Consider the following 21352-nt stretch of genomic DNA (forward strand, 5'->3'; position numbering starts at 1 on the left):
ATTTACCAATCACCAGAGCCCGGCAAAAGACAACAGCAGTTGAACAGCTTATCCCCGCTGTTTTTAAGAAGTCAATAGACATGAAAGCCAAGAGACCAAAATAAATAACGGAAGCTTTTGGCATATGTTTTTCAACGGCTATGCTGCGCCCTTATGCAATAGTAGAGGACCCCGGCTTTTATTGATTGTGATTGAAAGTGATTGAAACACTATCTTATTATTTATTTTGTAATATTTTCAAGACATTCTTTTTAGTTTTACAGCTTATTGAACCTTTTTGTTTGACATCAGCCATTATAGATAATATGGCCATCTCAGTGTGTGTGGTACTGTTTGTGGTTTGTTTTTAACTGTGTAATAAAGTTAATTATTCAAAATGTTAGAGTTCCTTATTTTTAAAGGTAAACTTGCACTGCTGTTCAAAATAAATAAAAAACAAACCTGGAATTATGCATTAGGGACTTTCTTTTGCTTTTTCTTGTTGTACCGAACCAACACACTCTCACTCCATAAACGTCCAGGAGCGACGCTTGGTCAGGGTCCCGAGGCATGCAGTTGAGACGCTCCTAGGCTCCTTCAGCTTCATAAACAGACGCAAATAGCTTTCAACTGATTGCAATGTATTCCCATCTGCGGCGGGGTTTGGCGCTCATGGAAGCACGGCATTCGTTTGTGTCGGAGGCTGTTAAAGGCAATGTGAGCGTCCATTCCCATTGGATAACGGAGAATTGTACACCCGGAAGTAAGTATTCTCCTTACTGTCGATCGATTTGACAGTGATATCTCCACTACTCATCAACTCAAAAACACCAGATTATCCTTGTTAATTAAACGACATTGATAGGTTTTAGTGTGTGTACAATGCTTTTGTCACGTTTTCCCCTTCAATTCTGAGAAACAAGTCGTTTTCTATGAGTTTTGGATGGCCGAAGACATGACATTACCCACAATCCTCTGTAGCAACCATAGACTGTATAAAACAATTAAATAATACATTATTCCGAGTGTGCTTGCTTTTCTCTTTGAAAGTCATCACATAACGGCATTGTAATACACGTTTCGTCTGCATTAAATATGACATATATTAACTCTATTTACAGATCCCTGATGACAAGACTTCTAGACAAACAGGAACTGCCGCCAAAACTGAAAACTTGACGTGGATCTTAAATATATAAGCAATTAAACAACATCTTACATTTCTTTTCACACAATACGTCTCCTTGCAGTATCAACACTAATTCGGCTGACTTTTATATTTGATCCAATTGGTAGATAGGCTGTATTTACGCCATAACGGTGCACAGCTGATAGAAAGGGACACCTACTGGTTAAAGCACGTTATTGCATTTTATTATTTTATTATTAGATATTAATAGGATCCCTATAAAGTATATTCTTTACTCGTCGTTATTCTCTACTAATAGTTAATTAAAGACTGTATATAATGACTATTTTGCACATCCCATTCAAGATTTCAAGATTTTCTAAGGTTTATTGACATATATTTTACACAACTACGGTGTAGTTATGCAATGAATGAAAAACTTGGGTCGCAGGTTCCTCAACAGTGCAAGACATCTATCAATATGTGTGTACCTCCACCATTACATTGTCATATTCTGCACATTTCTTATACTATCTACATACATCTTATAAGAGTATAATACATATGTATAATATCAGTTAAAATAAGTGCTTAAACATAGTCAACATTGCAGGAAAGCAATATATTAGACGTTAAGTACTTTGTCAGGCTTAATATTTATCTGTAGATACACATTTCACTGTGTGTGCTGTGTGCTCTGCATGTGTGACCATCAAAGAGGGTTTCATCCCTCCATATTCATCTTCTATACCCCCAAAGCTTTTTTCGTATTCAAAAGAAGACCTTAACCTAAAGTATTCTTTAATGTTTAAATAAAGCCTTATTAGTTTGTCTGTTTTGCACATCCTCCTATTAATATCTAATAATACAATTATAAAATACAATAACGTGCTTTAACCAGTAGGTGTCCCTTTCTATCAGCTGTGCACCGTTATGGCGTAAATACAGCCTATCTACCAATTGGATCAAATATAAAAGTCAGCCGAATTAGTGTTGATACTGCAAGGAGACGTATTGTGTGAAAAGAAATGTAAGATGTTGTTTAATTGCTTATATATTTAAGATCCACGTCAAGTTTTCAGTTTTGGCGGCAGTTCCTGTTTGTCTAGAAGTCTTGTCATCAGGGCTCTATAAATAGAGTTAACTACGGCAGATATGTCATATTTAATGCAGCCGAAACGTGTATTACAATGCCGTTATGTGATGACTTTCAAAGAGAAAAGCAAGCACACTCGGAATAATGTATTATTTAATTTGTTTATACAGTCTATGGTTGCTACAGAGGATTGTGGGTAATGTAATGTCTTCGGCCATCCAAAACTCATAGAAAACTACTTGTTCCTCAGAATTGAAGGGGAAATCGTGACAAAAGCATTGCACACACACTAAAAACCTATCAATGTCGTTTAATTAACCTGTTACCCGGTACCGGGCGGATAAACGCGTCATTTGCAGGAAACAACGTCTAAGGAATCTTAATATTTAATAAACTATGAATGTTTTATATCCATGTAACGGGAAGAAACTCAGCTAACTGATCTTTTTAATTTTTTTTCATTAAAAAAAAACCCACAATGCTAACACTCAGCCTCTGAATTAGCCACGAGCGAAAAAATGTAACCTAAAACTGCACCTAAACTCACTCATAACTCCCTTATTACTTATCCTAGATGCACAACCAACCCCTCGTTTTGCATCTCCTGGAGACACAGAATCTGGGGGTGCCCACCTCAACACTCAGTGATAAACATTTGCGACGCTATAAACGAAAACGTACATCAAAACATGTGGCGCTAGGTAGCTACAAACGCTAACATGGCTTACCTTGGTCAAAACTGGTCTTCAATGGCATTAAAATGATAAAAAAACGATGCTGCAGTTAATCCATAGGTTAATCCAATGTGTCTGTGTCCTCTTTGAAATGATTTCTGATAATCCATAAGCAATAAAACTGCTTTTTCGTTTCCAAATGTCAGAGCGAGAGATCGCTTCACTCTGGTGCAAACCTGCATGCGGGAAGCCCCCACCGTTTGTTTTCACAACGAGTGTGTGTGGGGGCCTCCCCCTTCGATTCTATTGGCTCTAACGGTCAGAAAGAGGTGTCAACCATCAAAATCGACCAAGGGGGGCCAGAGATATGAAGAAAAAAAAATGTTTCACCCAAATCACCTCAGTGTCAGGGTTGAGTAAGCAGGCAGGACCCAAATGCAGATTTCCAAGAATATTCCTTTATTCCAAGGTTCAAAGTAAAAACGCAGAACACTACCCTGTGACACACAGTCAACTACAAACAATGAACCAACAATGACAGACAGAAAAACCAGAACTAAAATACACACAAGACCAATCACACAAACAAGACACAGGTAAGGAGGGAGGAGAAAACACAGGGGCACCAGGTGAACACAATCGGGCAATCAGGCAGGACAGGGGTGAACACTTTTCAAAACAAAACAGGAAACCAAAGACAGAAAAAGACAAGACAAAACCCAACACAGACAGATCGTAACAGTACCCCCCCCCTCAAGGGACGGATCCCAGACGTCCCAAAAAGTCCAAAACATTCCAGCAGGGTGGGTGGAGGGGGTCTGGAGGAGGGACGCACAACCAGGACCAACAGGGTGGGTGGAGGGGGTCTGGAGGAGGGACGCACAACCAGGACCAACAGGGTGGGTGGAGGGGGTCCGGAGGACGGGCCCGGAAGGGGTCCCGGGCGGACGGCCCGGGAGCAAGGCAGAGTCCAAAAAGGGGCGAAGGCCACAGCGGGCGAACTCAGGGACCCGGGCATGAGAGCGAAGGCAGTGGTTGGGAGAGTCAGGAGGCTGGGCTCGAGGGCGAAGACCACGGCTGGGGTACTCAGGAGACCGGGCTTGAGGGCGAACAAGAAGACGTCTACGGGACAGCTCCGGAGGACGGGCAGGAAGGCGCTGACGGGACAGCTCCGGAGGCCGGGCAGGAAGGTGCCGACGGGACAACTCCGGAGGACGAGCAGGAAGGCGCCGACGGGACAGCTCCGGAGGCCGGGCAGGAAGGCGCCGACGGGACAGCTCCGGAGGCCGGGCAGGAAGGCGCCGACGGGACAACTCCGGAGGACGAGCAGGAAGACGCCGACGGGACAGCTCCGGAGGCCGGGCAGGAAGGCGCCGACGGGACAGCTCCGGAGGCCGGGCAGGAAGGCGCCGACGGGACAGCTCCGGAGGCCGGGCAGGAAGGCGCCGACGAGACAGCTCCGGAGGCCGGGCAGGAAGGCGCCGACGGGACAGCTCCGGAGGCCGGGCAGGAAGGCGCCGACGGGACAGCTCCGGAGGCCGGGCAGGAACCAGTATCGGCCGGACAGGAACCGGAGCCGACGGGACAGGCGTAGACGGGATCCTGAACATGACAAGGGCTGGTGTCAATGGGACCCCGGATGGAGCAAGGGCTGGTGTCGACTGGACCCCCAACGGAACAGGACACAGAGTTGGCAGGACCCCCGGCGGGACAGGTGTCGGCGGGACCCCCAACAGGACAGGATCTGGTGTTGGCAGGGCCCACAGCGGAACAGGTGTTGGCAGGATCTCCAACGATACTGGACGTGGAGTTGGCAGGACCCTCGGCAGGAGAGTTGTCGGCGGGACCCCCAACGGGACAGGACATGGAGTTGGCAAGACCCCCGGCAGGAGAGTAGTCGGCGGGACCTCCAACAGCACAGGACATAGGGTTGGCAAGACCCCCGGCAGAAGAGTAGTCGGCGAGATCCCCAACGGAACAGGACATGGAGTTGGCAAGACCCCCGGCAGAAGAGTTGTCTGCGGGACCCCCAACGGGACAGGACATAGGATTGGCAAGACCCCCGGCAGAAGAGTAGTCGGCGGGACCCCCAATGGGACAGGACACGGAGTTGGCAAGACCCCCGGCAGGAGAGTAGTCGGCGGGACCTCCAACAGCACTGGACATAGGGTTGGCAAGACCCCCGGCAGAAGAGTAGTCGGCGGGACCTCCAACGGCACCGGACATAGGACCGGCAGGACCCCCGGCAGAAGAGCAGTCGGCGGGACCTCCAACGGTACAGGACATGGGGTAGGCGTCAGCCGTAGAGCCAACAGGACACGGGGGGGCTGGCGTCGGCCGGAGAGCCAACAGGAGACGGGGTGCTGGAGTCGGCCGGACCACCGACGGGACACGAGGGGCTGGAGTGGGCCGAACCACTGACAAAACACGGGGTGCGGGAGTCGGCCGGACCAACGACAGGACACGAGGTGCTGGAGTCGGCCGGACCACCGACAGGAGACGGGGTGCTGGAGTCGGCCGGACCACCGACAGGACACGAGGTGCTGGAGTCGGCCGGACCACCGACAGGACACGGGGTGCTGGAGTCGGCCGGACCACCGACAGGAGACGGGGTGCTGGAGTCGGCCGGACCACCGACAGGACACGAGGTGCTGGAGTCGGCCGGACCACCGACAGGACACGGGGTGCTGGAGTCGGCCGGACCACCGACAGGACACGAGGTGCTGGAGTCGGCAGGACCACCGACAGGACACGAGGTGCTGGAGTCGGCCGGACCACCGACAGGACACGAGGGGCTGGAGTGGAATCCACAGGTGGACTGGAGGAGGCAGGAAATGCAGCAGAAGACGTCAAAGTCGAGACCCGAGCAGCGAGGCCCGGGAAGCATAGAGCCAAGGACCGCTGGCTTTCCTCAAAGTCTCGCCACGCCTGCTCATGTTCCTGAGAAATGGCGTGCTGGAACGGAACAGAGGGCGGAACCATGGCTGCCGGGGCCTGTACTTGAGCCCAAAGCATGGCTTCTGGGGGTCGGGCTGCTAGCCTGGACTTGCGACTCCTTCTCCTAGGAGCCTTTTGGAGGCTCCGTGGACCTCCAAAAGCCAGACGAGTGCCCGCGAACGGCTCCTGGACAGGAGCAGGAAATGGGGAAGAAGCAGGGGTTGACTTCAGACGGAACACACCGAGATGTATGGTGTTAGGTTGGGAGTTGGGAGGCAGGGGGCTAGCATGCCTGGGGCTAGCAGGCCGGGAATCACACGTCGAGAGGAAATCCAAAATCCAGTCAGGTAAGAACTTAACTAGAGATGGATCCACTGTTGCCACCTGGTGAGCCTCTGCCAGAGCAGCCTCTCTCTGCTGAACACTGGACGCTCCCCTCCACCTACTATAGCAGCAAGCCAAAGAAAAGGTAAAATGTTGTAATTCCACCTCAAATGGATCTGCTGGGCCCATTTCTGGTTGGTTCATTCTGTCAGGGTTGAGTAAGCAGGCAGGACCCAAATGCAGATTTCCAAGAATATTCCTTTATTCCAAGGTTCAAAGTAGAAACGCAGAACACTACCCTGTGACACACAGTCAACTACAAACAATGAACCAACAATGACAGACAGAAAAACCAGAACTAAAATACACACAAGACCAATCACACAAACAAGACACAGGTGAGGAGGGAGGAGAAAACACAGGGGCACCAGGTGAACACAATCGGGCAATCAGGCAGGACAGGGGTGAACACTTTTCAAAACAAAACAGGAAACCAAAGACAGAAAAAGACAAGACAAAACCCAACACAGACAGATCGTAACACTCAGAGGTGGAGTGGTGTTGGCTAAACCTCTCTAAAAAGGTCAAATGTCACTTGTTTTGCATCAATCTTGATACAGGGTACTTATTATATGTTGTAGTTTGGATTCATAAAGCTTTTAGTCTACTAACCCATCATCCAAGGGTAGTTTTCACTATAAGTAAAAAAGAATCTTTGGACGGACACTATAATTTACAGTTTTTTACTATGTAAAATCTGAATTTTCTTTAAAATAAAAAACATCTATATTGATTCTGACTTTTCTACATCCAACTCACAGGTTTATCATTACTTTGAGAAAAAAGATTATTAATTTAACCCTTTTAGAAGGGAAGATATGGTCATTTGTTCTGGGAATGTGATTTTCGAGCCTGAGACCTGAAAAACAGGCTCAGAGTTTACAGGTTAACAAGGATAATCTGGTGTTTTTGAGTTGATGAGTAGTGGAGATATCACTGTCAAATCAATCGACAGTAAGGGGAATACTTACTTCCGGGTGTACAATTCTCCGTTATCCAATGGGAATGGACGCTCACATTGCCTTTAACAGCCTCCGACACAAACGAATGCCGTGCTTCCATGAGCGTCAAATGCCGCCGCCGATGGGAATACATTGAAAGCTATTTGCGTCTGTTTATGAAGCTGAAGGAGCCTAGGAGCGTCCCAACTGCACGCCTCGGGACCCTGACCAAGCGTCGCTCCTGGACGTTTATGGAGTGAGAGTGTGTTGACCGAACCCGTACCGAACCGTGACCCCCAAACCGAGGTACATACCGAACCGTGAATTCTGTGAACCGTTACACCCCTACTATGAAGTGTTTTGCTCAAATTCCTTCATGTTGACCATCAGCTGCCCTGGACTACAGACCATTCTGTGATCCTCCAGAACACACAGATGGCCAGTCCGCCGCTTATTCTCAGAAATCTAATATTTACACTCTTCATATTCCTAATATTCATTTTACACTTGTGTTCACCACATTTATGAGTCAGTGGTGTTAAAGACTCTTAGCTTACCATGGTCAAATCAGCATATTGCACTGAATAGTATTTTGAAGAAGCCCATTGCTGTTCTGCAAATTACAATATCTATATCCCATTCACAATAGAAACTGTATGCCTCTACTGTACATCCGACATAATACTCTGCTTCCATAACTCAACAATGGGGCATTCAAAAGATTAAATGCTGTATCCATTCTATAATTTCTCTCCCTAATTGAATTCCTTAACATATGCGGCTGCACAAAGCCCCATAAAAAGCTTTAATCCAGGCTCCTTTCATTCACTTTGAAATAATTGTTTTCTTTTAATCCTGTCAGGGGTAGAAAATGTTACAACCAGTGATGGAGCAGCAATTTCTTTTAAAATTCATCTGCCTAGGGAAGTGTGTCGGCTCAGGATAATTTGAATGCTTTTCAAAATTTGACTCATTCTTTGTTCAACTAGGTAGCCCCACTGAGATGAGAGGCTTCCATTTTCAGAACAGTCTTGGCCTAGAAAGCACATCAAGAAAAGTAAGACAGTGCAGACAAATATGCTCCAAAATAATAAGCACAGCCAGGGTCAACAAGCAGTTTTGAACACACTGCGACCCTAAAAATATATATAGAGAATATGAAAGATGTTTAAATATCAAGACAGACATGGTGTTAAAACATTTAAAACCAGCTTGAGTATGCAGCTCGTGTTACAGCATGCAACTTATTGAACAGAATTAGTGTTCAATAAGAGCCCGAACGAGACTTCCTGTCATTACTTGACTGACAGCAGACTGTTTACAAATGCAGTCTGTTAAACTGTTCAATCAGTTTGGTTTGTTTTTCCCATTGCCAACAGGCTCTGCATTCATATAAAGATATGCCTAAGTTTTGTTAGATTGAATTATAGACCCTACGTTAAATGCCTATTTAACCCTCAAAATAACAATTTGTATATTAATTGCTTACCCAGTTTTACCTTGAAATCTATAGGAAAAAAGTTTTTATTGCATTCCACCACAGTGACAGAATCAGGAAATCCATACAGCATCTTTTGTAAATCCAATGGCGTACCGTGGGGCTTTAGACAGGGCCTTCAGTAAACAATTGAAAAGCACATACACACATTTTACACGTCTTGTTGCGTAAACTTCTAAGTTTAACTATTTATTATAAGGGAGCAAAATATATATATTCACTTGGCCAAGGACTCCGTCACGTCACAGGCAGCAAAGCTGTAATCTGTAACCACTATTTCCGCAAAGAGCCCCGAACCTCGTGCGTGCATACATTTTTATTACACAGGGCGTTGCCCGTACAAGACTAGCTGAACAGATACCATGGTTTAGACTTGGTTCTCTTTGGTAGGTGCACAGACTTTGAAAAAAGTCTCTTGGCAACACGATCCTCCAATCAGCATTCGGCCGGCCTGTGAAAGTCCCTCCCTACTCTGGCACCATCATACGTAATTTATTTTTGCTGAAGCTTTCCATGGGAGCCTGCCTGCAGGCTGCAGTCTCAGGACACCTCCACTCTGAGGACACCTCCACTTTCAGAACAGGAAGTGAACGCTAAGAATTCCAAAATAAAATCGTCACTATCAGTACAGCGCCACTTTCCAAACAGGAAATGCACGCAAATACAAAATAAAATCGTATCGTACTGACACTTATTATATACATATGTATATGTATATATATATATATATATATAGGGACACCTTGTATTGTAGTTACTATCAGTACAGCGCCACTTTCCGAAACAGGAAATGCACGCAAATACGAAATAAAATCGTATATATATATCTTGTAAAATACAAGACGACATCTTGTATTTTAGTTACACCCGCTATTGATTAATTCGGTCAAAATTAGACCTTGACACCGTCCACATAACTATAGTGAAATAAAATAATAGAAAACATTAAGCCTCTTTGATGTAATAATCGGAGCTGAAACCTCTCTGCCATCTCATATAACACACACTTCCTTATTTATCTTTGAATAATAACATAAAAATAAAGACGACTATACTACAGTAATTTTAATGCAATTAGCTGAGATAATATGATTAACCGACAGCTGTGGGTATTTGATATAACAAGATGATTTGTCTACTTGTATGATACATATTTTAACTATGTCAGCATGACACCACTTAAAGGTGGGGTAGGTAATTTTGGAGAAACCAGCTCGAGTGCGTTAGAATTTGAAAATACAGCTGCAAAAAATCTGCCACTTCCTTACAGAGCCCCTCCTCCAACACACACGAACGCACACATGACCAATGAGGGCACGAGATAAGTTTGTGCACAGATGGAAGGCTGACAGGCAGGTAGGCCATCCAGTTATTTTAGCCGGGCCGGCTCAGATGATTGGTCGTGCTTTTTACAGCGCCACGGCTTCCACAGATGACATTTTTTTTATGTTTATTTTGTCAAAGCACTTAAAGGGCCCATGTCATGGCCATTTCCACTGATCATAATTACATTGTTGAGGTATACTACAATAGATTTATACTGTGCAATTTTCCAAAATCACATTGGTTTCGCATACAGCATCTCTGTCAAGCATGTGTATTCAGCAGTATTCACTTTCTCCACTAAACGACTCGTTGGAGCTCTTGCCCCCCCCTCCCTGTGAGCCTAGTGTGCTCCGATTGGTCAGCTCGGCCACTCTGTTCTGATTAGTCAACCACCAGAGAGGCTCCGCCCGCTTTTTTCGGGGAACATCAGTGTAATGGTACAGCTGATATTTTATACTAACTAACCGAACTGAACCTACAACTGTTGTTATAGAAGAGTGTGACGGCCCCAGGGCCTTTGTGCAGGTGTGTTGCAGGGCTTACGGTGGGGTGGAGCTGAAGAGGGTAATCAGCGCGATCACGGACACCTCCGTAGCCGGTGCTATTAATCCCAGCGGCCCGGAGTCTCTCTCCAAAGCGGCTGCAGAAGGACGAACTGAGCGACCCTCTCCCCTCGACCTCCTATCTCTGCATTTACCACAATAAATGTGCCGTGGTTTTGTAAACTCGTGTATGTCTCCTTGCCTTTCCGTTGTGGCCTACGAGCCGACATAACAAAGAGTAAGTTATTTTTACCTGTAATAAACTACTACTGTTTGATGAGAAATCAAATCATGGTTTGCTAATATATGAATTCAGGGAAGAAAGGATAGGCCTACTAAGTATTTCCATTAAACTTTATTTTTAGAAATGTACAAAATGAACATAAATATACATATATACACACGGTATATCATCCATTCCTCCTCCTCTTGCCTGCGCACAGCCGGTGCGGTGCGGTGCCTTTTAGCACGAGGCCTCAGTAGTAGTAAAAGTCCCGTCCCCGTCATGGATTGTCCGCCAGGATCTGGCTGGACGAAATCAAATGCAAATCACAAAATATTAGAGAAACTTAGTTGTTTTAGATTCGTTAGTAGTAGTTGTGTAATGAACAGCTTGCCTGCTAATATGCTAACCTAGCTTTGTTTACCTTGGTAGCTAACACGATATGAACGTTAGCTTGGAGGAAAGGCAACTATAATGCAGTGTAATAAAACTACTATGAACAAAAGCTAGTGGTTCATATTAGGCTAGCAATAACGTGTTTATAATTGCAATCGTATACGGGTATTCTGCTACCATACAATGTAACTTGCATGAATACATTGTTTTGCGCTAGCATACAGCTAGCCTCGTTAGCTACATGCAGTATATGTACTGTCACAATGTACGGTAAATCACCCGGACTATACTGTATGAGTATTGCCAGGGTTGCCAACTCTCACGCATCTGGCGTGTGACACACGCTTTCACTCTCAATCTCACGCTCTCACGCTGCCCAAACTATTCTCACGCCAAAAACAAGAATACCGAAGACTAGAAACGGTTTTGAAAACTTTTCTCACTTAGTGATCGTCTTCTCAATAGAACATCTTTGATAATGTCTTCTGGCCAATCAGAATCACGATAACGGCGTGGTGTTGTTGCAGGAAGTCCCGACGGAGAATACTTTTGCGGTAGTACATCTCTATACATCGATACAACATTACGTGTTGATAGAAATCAACACGTAATGAAATAAGACCCCACGGTTTGATGATAGATAGGTGTGTGGGCTGTCTTTCATTTGGACACAGAACAATGGGGGCTATCCACCCTTATCCACAATGTAAAGTAATTCACACAGCCTCTTCCCTCTTCTCTCTGTGAGGAGCAGCAGGTTCAGCTTTCAGAACAAAGTCACACAAAACTAATATGGCATTCATTTTTTTAAATATGTCGTGTAGAAATAGATTTATTTATTTTTCTTCTCAAGAGAGTACCAGAATGTGTATTTTATTGGGGGAGAATCCCCCCAGACCCCCCTGCAGGGGTTGGGTCTTCAGCATGTCAACTCTTTCACTTGTGGGGAAATTGCAGGATTGGCTCCAGGTCGCCCTTTTTATTTACTACAAGACAAATGTGCCTTTTTATTTCATACAGTTCAATTTGGATTGAGACAGGGAAATAATCTAAACCTCACGCGTGGCGTTTCACTGTCGGGGGGAGCGTGTATGTAATTATATTGCAAATACTGACTTGAGCCCCACCACTGTATGGGTTAGCCCTACCATAGATTACCCAACAGAAATACTCTGGAGCCGCAACTGCCGACCCGTATGGCGCATGCGCAGATCTAAGATCCAGTAGAAATGATAAAAAAGTAAAAGTCTGCTGCTTATTGTTCTACTAGGCCAAAATAGAGTCAAAGAGTATATGAGAGTGAGAGTGTGTTAATTAATATATTTGGCAGTTTGGAGTAAGTCTGTAGATTTGTTTGTGTGTGTGTGTTTCATGTATAGGCCTCTCACGATAATTAATTTTGTTGGATACATTTTCCCGGAGATTATTGCGATAAACGATAATATTGTCGGCACCGTTGTATGACCATTTTAGACCACTGACATAATGATAATATATAATAATAATTCAAGTACATCCTTTCAAACTGCTAGTCACATCCTCATGTAAATGGAAATGTATCGAGTTCATTTTTATTTATCGTACGATAAGTCAATGAATTGCTTATCGTGACAGGCACACAATAAAACAGTGGAAACAAACATGTTTGACTTTCATTAGTGAACGAAACTGTGTGCCCTTTATAGTCTGTGTCCATTATTGTGTATTTGTATATATTGTATATATATCCTATATATATGCTAAGGTCCCGCTGCTGACACGATAGCAGTCATTTCGTGCGCATATTGAAGTAAGAAGATATGATTCTACACTGTATTGAAGTAAACATGTATTGTTTGAACGGGTTTTGATAATCACTTAGAAAAAGAATGTTATTCTCACTTTTAAACTCACTGATCCAGAGATTCTGTGTTTCACACACCAACATTGGCTGTTATCATCTCTAAGAGCCAGATGCTGTTTCTAAGTCGTTAAAGACATCGTAAAATAGGAAAAGATCCCCTGGAAAAGGTAGGGAGGGGAGATCGGGACGGAGATAAGAATTGACTTTTGACCTTAGGGGACTTTGGAATTTCAAGTCCTGGAGAGAACTATTGAACCCGGCCAGAAGCGAATCCAGCCAGTCAGGGCACTTGGGGGAGGTGGTCAGTTTAAACAGCTCCTCCCCAGGGCTTCTCTGATTCGCTTGGGAGAAAAGTGGGAAGGAAGAATCGACAAATCTCCGCCCCAAAGACAGATAGAAATACTGACGTTTGTGTGTGTAAAATTGCTTTTGGGTTTGGTGAGTGGTTGACTCCGTTAAACTGTGTCCGCATCGCATCATTGACAGAAGGCACTCTCTTCTCGTTCGATGGGTGGTTTGATCCCGATACATTTTAGCCGCATCGCATCACGAATCTAAAAGCCCGGGGTACCCGGAGTACTCTGTATAACTTGTATATGTGTTTGATTTCCTACCAGTAAACTCAGATAATTGTTGTAACTTTTGATTCCGGTGTTTTCAATTCCTTTCTTAATTTAATAGAGATCCAGCCTCATCCAACGAACGGCGCGTAGCAGAGGTATTCTACTCCTACAATATGTGTAATTAAACCGAATTAAACCCATGATATCAAAATCTCACTCCAGCCAGGTACCCAAAGTTGGCAACCCTGGTATTCCGTGTGTGTGACTGCAGACATTCTCCTGCCATGACAAACATGTAAGGCCATCTGCTGACATTGTAGTTGGTATATATTTAAACGCTAGCAACGTAGCATCACAAAAATGTTTTTCCGACCAAATCTAGCTCTAGCTCCGTGTGTTAGATCGGTTGCATACACGCTACGCCAGCTATAATGTAATTACGTTTCGCGACTGACCGCACGGCAAATCACCCGGAGTATACTGTCAATAGGTATTTTGTGTGTGAATGCAGACATTCTCCTGCTATGAGATACATGTATGCAAGGCCATCTGCTGATATTAGAGTTGATATATGGAAACTCTAGCAACTTAGTTAGCACAGTTAGCATTGTGTCAATGGCTTAGCAGTCCAACACAGTTTACACATTTAAACAGTCTTGTTTGATAAATACACAAATAACAATGCAAACTTACAGGTTGTATACCCGGATCTTCCCCTGCTCCAAACGGTCCAAACAAGCTGTGCATATCCGGCCTCAAACTGGGCAATGTTTTGGAAGCTTTCGTCTGTGAAATGCCGGTTCTTCGAACCTCTGGAGGAGGAACACGCCGCTGCTGGTGTGGCCATAGCTCTTCGGGATTGGTCCATTTCGTTCCGGGTACCGCATGACATCAGGCGGTACCCGGAAGAATCAAATGGGCAGTGACGTATCTCCAACGAGGCGTTTTGGGGAGGTATTTTCTGTGTTAGAGTTTTACTCGCTACAGGGTGTACTTTCAGGGTTTTGACTCTGCACACCGTTTACATGCATAAAAACCTTCATAACACACAAGGGGACGGGTAATAACCGGAAAAGCATGACATGGGAGCTTTAAGATATTCATTGCTATCGGGATGTTAAGAGCATTCCATGGAATATAACAAAAAGTGTATCTCGAGCCGGTTTCTCAAACTTACCTACCCCACCTTTAAGAGGGCAGTAAAAGTTAGTTAAAATGATTAGCCTCTTATTTATGTCATAAGCCGGAAAATGTAATGTATAATTATGTTACTTACAGCTCTATAGTCTAATCTACTGTGTGCTATTACAATAGACTGTTTCACTTCACTCCTACATACTTTATTTCTCACTTTACTGCACTATTGGATTAAGATTATGCATATTAAACTATTTGCTAGAAATGATATCCATTTTAGATTCCATTGTGTATTAAAATTTCAATTCTTTTCATATTTGGTAGTTATTTTTTCTGCTAGATCCCCTTGATGGACTCCTAAATTGCCCTTGTGGTGTGATGCGGGAGACAATAAAAGGCTTATCTTAAAGTAAACCAACATTCGTCTGTGGTGTTCATGGTATAATCAAGGTGAATTATCAAATGCTTCATTGAAAAACAAAACAAAGCAAAACACACAGAAAGTGTTCCAACTTCCTGTTGCCCTTTATTCAAACTACAGAAATGCATTTGCAGAATGCCAGATACCCTCTTTTGTCTCTGATCTCATTTAAGAAGGTCCACATGTCTTCCATATGTTCAAACCTAAACTTGAATGGCTCCAAGATTGCCTCCCTCTCATCCTCGTCACATTTGTCAGGTTTTTCCTCCCAAAGCTTGACAGCCTCTCTTAGTTGTGCTTCCCCCATGCTCACTGCATCGGGCAAATGCACCCTGGTGCACACATGTTTGTGTGCCACCACCCATTCCGCTGCCTTCTTGCAGTCCTGCACGATCTTAGATGTGGGCTACGGAAAAGAGAGAGAAAATATATCCTACCCACTGATACATATTAAGCATTAAGTAGCTTTTTGGCAGACTAACCCAAGGAAAGGGCGTCCTCCTTGGATATGATGCATAGAACTAGTAAACAAGCCTACCGCTTCCATTGTTTTCTCCACATCTTTTCCAACTGAGACATCAGCTGGATGAGGCTGAAGTTGCTCCTCTTTCTAAAAAAATTAAAAACTTTGAATGTTCAAAATACAAGGGACTATTGCCATGAACCACCATACTTTTAGTAAAGTATGATATTTTCAACATATACTTTAGTTTAAGGACTGTCCTCCAAGATTGTCCTAAATACTGATACCACGAGGAAGAATAAATGCAGTAAATATTGACAAAATACATATATTTTTAAAGACAGAGTGGTGAAACAAATAATGAAATTGAAACTTTAGTGTGAGAGTAGATACAAACACAACTTAAGTGAAATAGATTGCAATACAAATCTGACCTCAGTGATGTCATCCAACTTCCTCTTCCTCACTCTGAACACTGGAGGCACCTCACCTCGCAGGAGGGCTTTCGATATCTCCGTCCAGTGGGCAAACATTTTGCCATGACTCAAATAAAAAGGGTTAAACAAAGAAAAAAATAAAGGTACTGTAGGTATAACATTGTGTTTTTTAACCATTTCAAAGTTAATCTAACGTCAACATTTTAGTGGTCTCACCTTCCGAGGTCGAAATTCTCCATTAGCATGACACACCACCATTTTCGCAAAGCTGGCATGTCAATCTAAAAAAGGAAAGAAATATATTATCACTGTATGTCAGATTAAATGTCATAATGGGATTTTGAGTTTACTTTAAATGACCAGATCAACTTACAATAGTGAAATCATAGGGTGCATCTAGTATGGTGTAAAGGGCATACTATGAAAGAACATATATTATTTAATGTTATTATCTTAAAAACAACAGAGAATTAAATCAGACCAATAATGTAGCCTACCATCATGAAGATGCCACAGTCATTCCCATACAGTTGCCTGGGGAAACCCTAGCATGTCAGAAAGCATTTAGTTGTTTTGTTATGGTTTCACATTTCTGTTAAATGATACAAATTGTATACTATTACCTCTATTTCCAAACCAGTCGTCTCTTTCCACGGTCCAGGATTTATTGACTGTGAAAGGTTTCTAGAATGAAAAACACAGCTGTATGAAGATCTAAACAGGTAGCTATCAATATGGTCCTCTTTCATGCACAACACACACCATCAGAGGTGGCAAAAGTACACACTCTTTACTTAAGTAGAAGTACAGATACTTGTGTAAAAAAGTTTTTTGGTAAAAGTAGAAGTACTGATACAACATTTTACTTTAACAAGTACAGGCTTTGTAATCACACTACAATGTAACTTTAAATGCCTCTTTTTCGTGGTTTGCGTGCACACCAAGGGCTCGCCACTTTTGCAATCAAGCCGGGAGTGGGGGACACTGTTGTTGATGGAAGCAGGAGAGAGAGCACAGCTGATGTGTTGGGTTGCGGTGAGGAAGAGGATGGACCAGGGCAATGTTCAGAAGCTGATGTGGATGGCAACGTGTGGCAAGCCTCCAGGTGTACCTCCATATCTCCTCTTCTTAAAATTGTTTTTGCACATTGAGGGCAATGGAAGTGAGCCAAGTCTCTGCAGGTTAAATGGCACTTGTAGATTGCCATATCTAAGAGAAAGTCAAGAAAAAGAAGTTTGCCAATGACAGACACGAAACAAGAACAAAAAACAAGCACAAATATGTATCAGTATATGTGTGTGTTACCTTTAAACATTATGCCATTTTTTAAGTGCACTTCCAAGTGCTTCTCGAGTCGGGATGGTGCGCAGGGTTTGAATTTGGGGGCACAAAGGACAGTGGAACAGTTTGCAACATGTTGTGCAGCGTTTCTCTGCAGGCTTTGCAGTGGCACAAAGGATTGAAAGATGCATCTACAAAAAACAGGAACAAATGTTACAAAATGTATGGTTATAGACTAAAACTTCAATTAAAACAATACTTCATACGGACAGTCTTTGCACGCTGCATTCGATTATTATTGGTTTTAGTAATAACGTAATTAATAACTAGCTGTGAAAGCAGAAAGCTATGAAAAAGAATTGCAAGCAGACATTCAAGTGTACAACTATTGCACAATGTATTAAAGAAATTAGTTCAGTAACAAAAACACGTGCTTGTACTGTACATCGGCATGTATGTAGACACGGAAATACTGTATGTGGGTTTCTCACGCAATGCCACTGCCTCGTAGCAAATAAGACATACCGGCTTGTCTCCATTCATCACAAACTTGTGCTCAGTTTCCCATGTCTCGCTAAATTAGTGCATTAAATTGCCTTCCATCTGCATCAACTTTTTTTTTACCGCTGATGATATTGAGACGCATCAGTGCATAGCGCCATAGGTGGCGTATGATAAGCAAATTATATGCTCTGCAAGTATATATATATTATATCGATAAATGTTGTTTTGTCTGCGAAACAATACATTTAGACTGCATTCATTGTTTTGGATAGTGCAAACAAGTCACGCACCTTACCTTACTGATTTGCAAAAACTTCCATCAGACGAGTCCTTCGGGGGGCGGGGAAAAACGTGCTCGTCAGAATCGTCACTTCCTGTACTGACAGTGGAGGTGTCCTGAGAGTGCAGCCTACACCGGAACTGTCCTGAGATTGGAGGCCTGCAGGCAGACCCCTCTCAAGCTTTCTGCAGATATAGTGGAATCTTGGTTATACTGATTCCTGGCTATGTGTGGGAGTGGAGCTCACCCAAAGCTCAAGGTCAGAGTCTCAGTAACTCACTGTCTTCTTACTACATCTACACCTGGCTTTGCTACATTAGTATTGCAATCTGAAAACTTTCTTCTGACTATTCCCTTCGTTGGTATCCAACCCATCAGAATCTGGGATTAGTGATTGTGTCTATTTATTTTATAGTCATAGTAATCTCATGAGCACAATAAGCATATCATGTAATAATAAGAATCCCTCTTGTAATGTTATTAGGGGTGTTTTTAGGTCACGGTTCGGTACGTTTTCGGTACAACAGAAAGAATGATCACAAAACATAAAATATATATTTATTTTTTATTTTATTATTATTAAACTGTGAATAATGTATTCACTCAAATAAATGCAAAATATAATAAAATAAACATTAAGGTGCAGCATTTCGATGAACTGAAATAATCTGTATTTGAACTTTACTGTACTAGTACTCACAAAACATAACATATTTGTTTTGGGTTTTTAATTATTATTAAACTGTGAATATTCACTCAAATAATAAAAAATATAATAAAATAAACATTAAGGTGCAGCATTTCGATGAACTGAAATAATCTGTACTTGAACTACTGTACTCACCTACAGATGGAGCCTCTTATTTTGGACCCCAGCATACAGCTTCCTGCCGACTGCCAGCCAGTTGCCAGCCAGTTGCCTGCCAAAGACCAGTATTCAGGAATGTTAGGCCCTCCCACTATTCTCCAATTTCAGGGTTTAACCAGGAGATGGCGCTATATATTAAATAACTAAGACTTCGTTTTTCACAATAGAAAATGCAGATATTATATAAAAAACTAAAGTTAAAATCTTGTTTTTAATGCCCCAAGAGCAATAACATCTTGTCACAAGCTTTTTGGAAGAAAAAGACTGACTCAAGAGACCTGTAGTTGACTAATTACAGGCCTCAATAAAGTTCTGCCATTGGTTGTGAAAAACAACGGTGGACATAGTGGAAAGTGAAATTGACATTGTCGAATTTAATAAAGATACAAAATAATGTATCTGTGTACGTGTTTTACTATGTGATCTGCACTTATCAAACATCTAATTAAGGCGAGACACCCCAGGTGAATAGGGTATTTTTAACTTAAAGATATCAGCTAAATATTTCTCCAGTTAATTACTTACAATAAGGCAATTGTTTTTTGTATTACAAGTTTTCTGAAATAGCATGTTTAAATATCCAAATGAACCATTATCTCATGAAATATGCGCATATTTTAACACATTTCAGGAACCGAAATCTGAACTTTGGATAAAGCCAGGATCAAAATTATTGTTTCATTTTGTAGTCATATTAGTATCTAAGGCTTTTACAGAAGGGATTTTGGATATCTCTTTGTATCACTCCATAAATCAGAAAATACTGTCAACAGCCCTAAAATATCAATTTTCACCATGTTTTTAGGTATAAAATGTTATATAATTCAGGCTATGAATTATATATGACCAAACCCTTCTGTAAAAGCCTTCATAATATTGATAGGAATATAACTGGAAGGTTTGGTGTATGTAACTGCTGAGTGATTCTACAATTTAGGGTACATTCCATGTCCATTGATGTCCATTGATGATAATTATAATTATTCTAACTATTTTCTTCAAAAATATCATATTTTGCCTATTATTGGAAAGCATGTTATAATATCACACAAACATTATGTGCATCCTATGCTTTATTTAGCTTGAAATGTGTCATGATGTTCTTAAATTGTCAGTTTTTGCTATGTCCGTTTTTCAGTTGAGGGTGTCTTGGATTCAAAATAATGAATAAAAACCATTAAAGTAAATTTAAAAAATGATTCATTTATTTCAAAAGTCTAAATACTAAAGAATAATAACATATTTTTAATTGATTTCCCCCTTTAAATAATTTAAATATCTTAATATATGAATGTCCGCAAAAGTTCTGTCAACTATGTTACTAACAGAACTTCCCCCTTTAACTCAAAAATTGTTTGTCCCAATACCATGTCACCAGCATCACATGATGCCATGTTCCTCTTTGGCAGACATTTTGAACACACTGTGGTGATTGTCCTCTACATTTTTACAATATTTTATGTATAATAGCACATGGTCAATTAATATACTCATTGACAATCAACAATGTTACGTACATTGTTATGGTTTACAATTGTTTAATGATTTTAATTCAATTATATGTGCAAATGTGATGTTAACCTGTTCAAGAAAATGACATGTGGTCATCCAGGCAAGGCCTACCATTGAAATGATGGGTCAAAATAGGGAAATTGTCAACTAGGTTACCTGTCAACTGAGTTACCCAGTACTGTAATAACTGTAGTAACTTAGTTGACAGGTAACCTAGTTGACAATTTGTACGACATGTAGACGTCATTACACATCATTATCAATGGAATTTTGCACTTCTGCCTTGAAATTAACATAGTGCTGATGGTTAATAATGTGTCCAGTCAACTATGTTATCTGCGTCAAATGTTTGACTTTCATTGTCAACTATGTTGCACCTCATTTTTTCAAATTTAAAATATCTAAAATAGTGCTTCTGATATCCTTTATAGTATAATGTATATCTACACAGGTTGGAGTTTTACATGACATCTCTTAAAACTATCAAAATGACCTGTATGGTAGTTTTATAATACAAAATATCCCTAAACTTAATGACAGTGCTGAACATATCACATGAAAAAACAAAACTTTAATACAATTATTTTTTAAACTTTAAAAAATCTTTGGATATATGGTAGAATAGACTCAAGAGCCTTTCAAATGTGATTTTACTTGAAGTGCAGGACTTAATCAAATGATTGTAATGACATCAAGTTTGTCCGTAACATAGTTGACAAACTGAGTAGTGAAAACATCCTTTCCCTTAAAATAAAAAAATATATAAAAATGTTTAAGCTTTGCAACTAGTGGATATGTTACACTGAGGAATATACTAACTTGAACCACTGATTGTTCTATCTATACATTTTATTTGGCATTAGTAAATAATTATGCACATTTACAGATATTTTACATGATATGAGTGATAACACGTGT

This window comes from Trematomus bernacchii, unplaced genomic scaffold, assembly GCF_902827165.1.
Source record: "Trematomus bernacchii unplaced genomic scaffold, fTreBer1.1, whole genome shotgun sequence".
Classification (NCBI taxonomy): domain Eukaryota; kingdom Metazoa; phylum Chordata; class Actinopteri; order Perciformes; family Nototheniidae; genus Trematomus; species Trematomus bernacchii.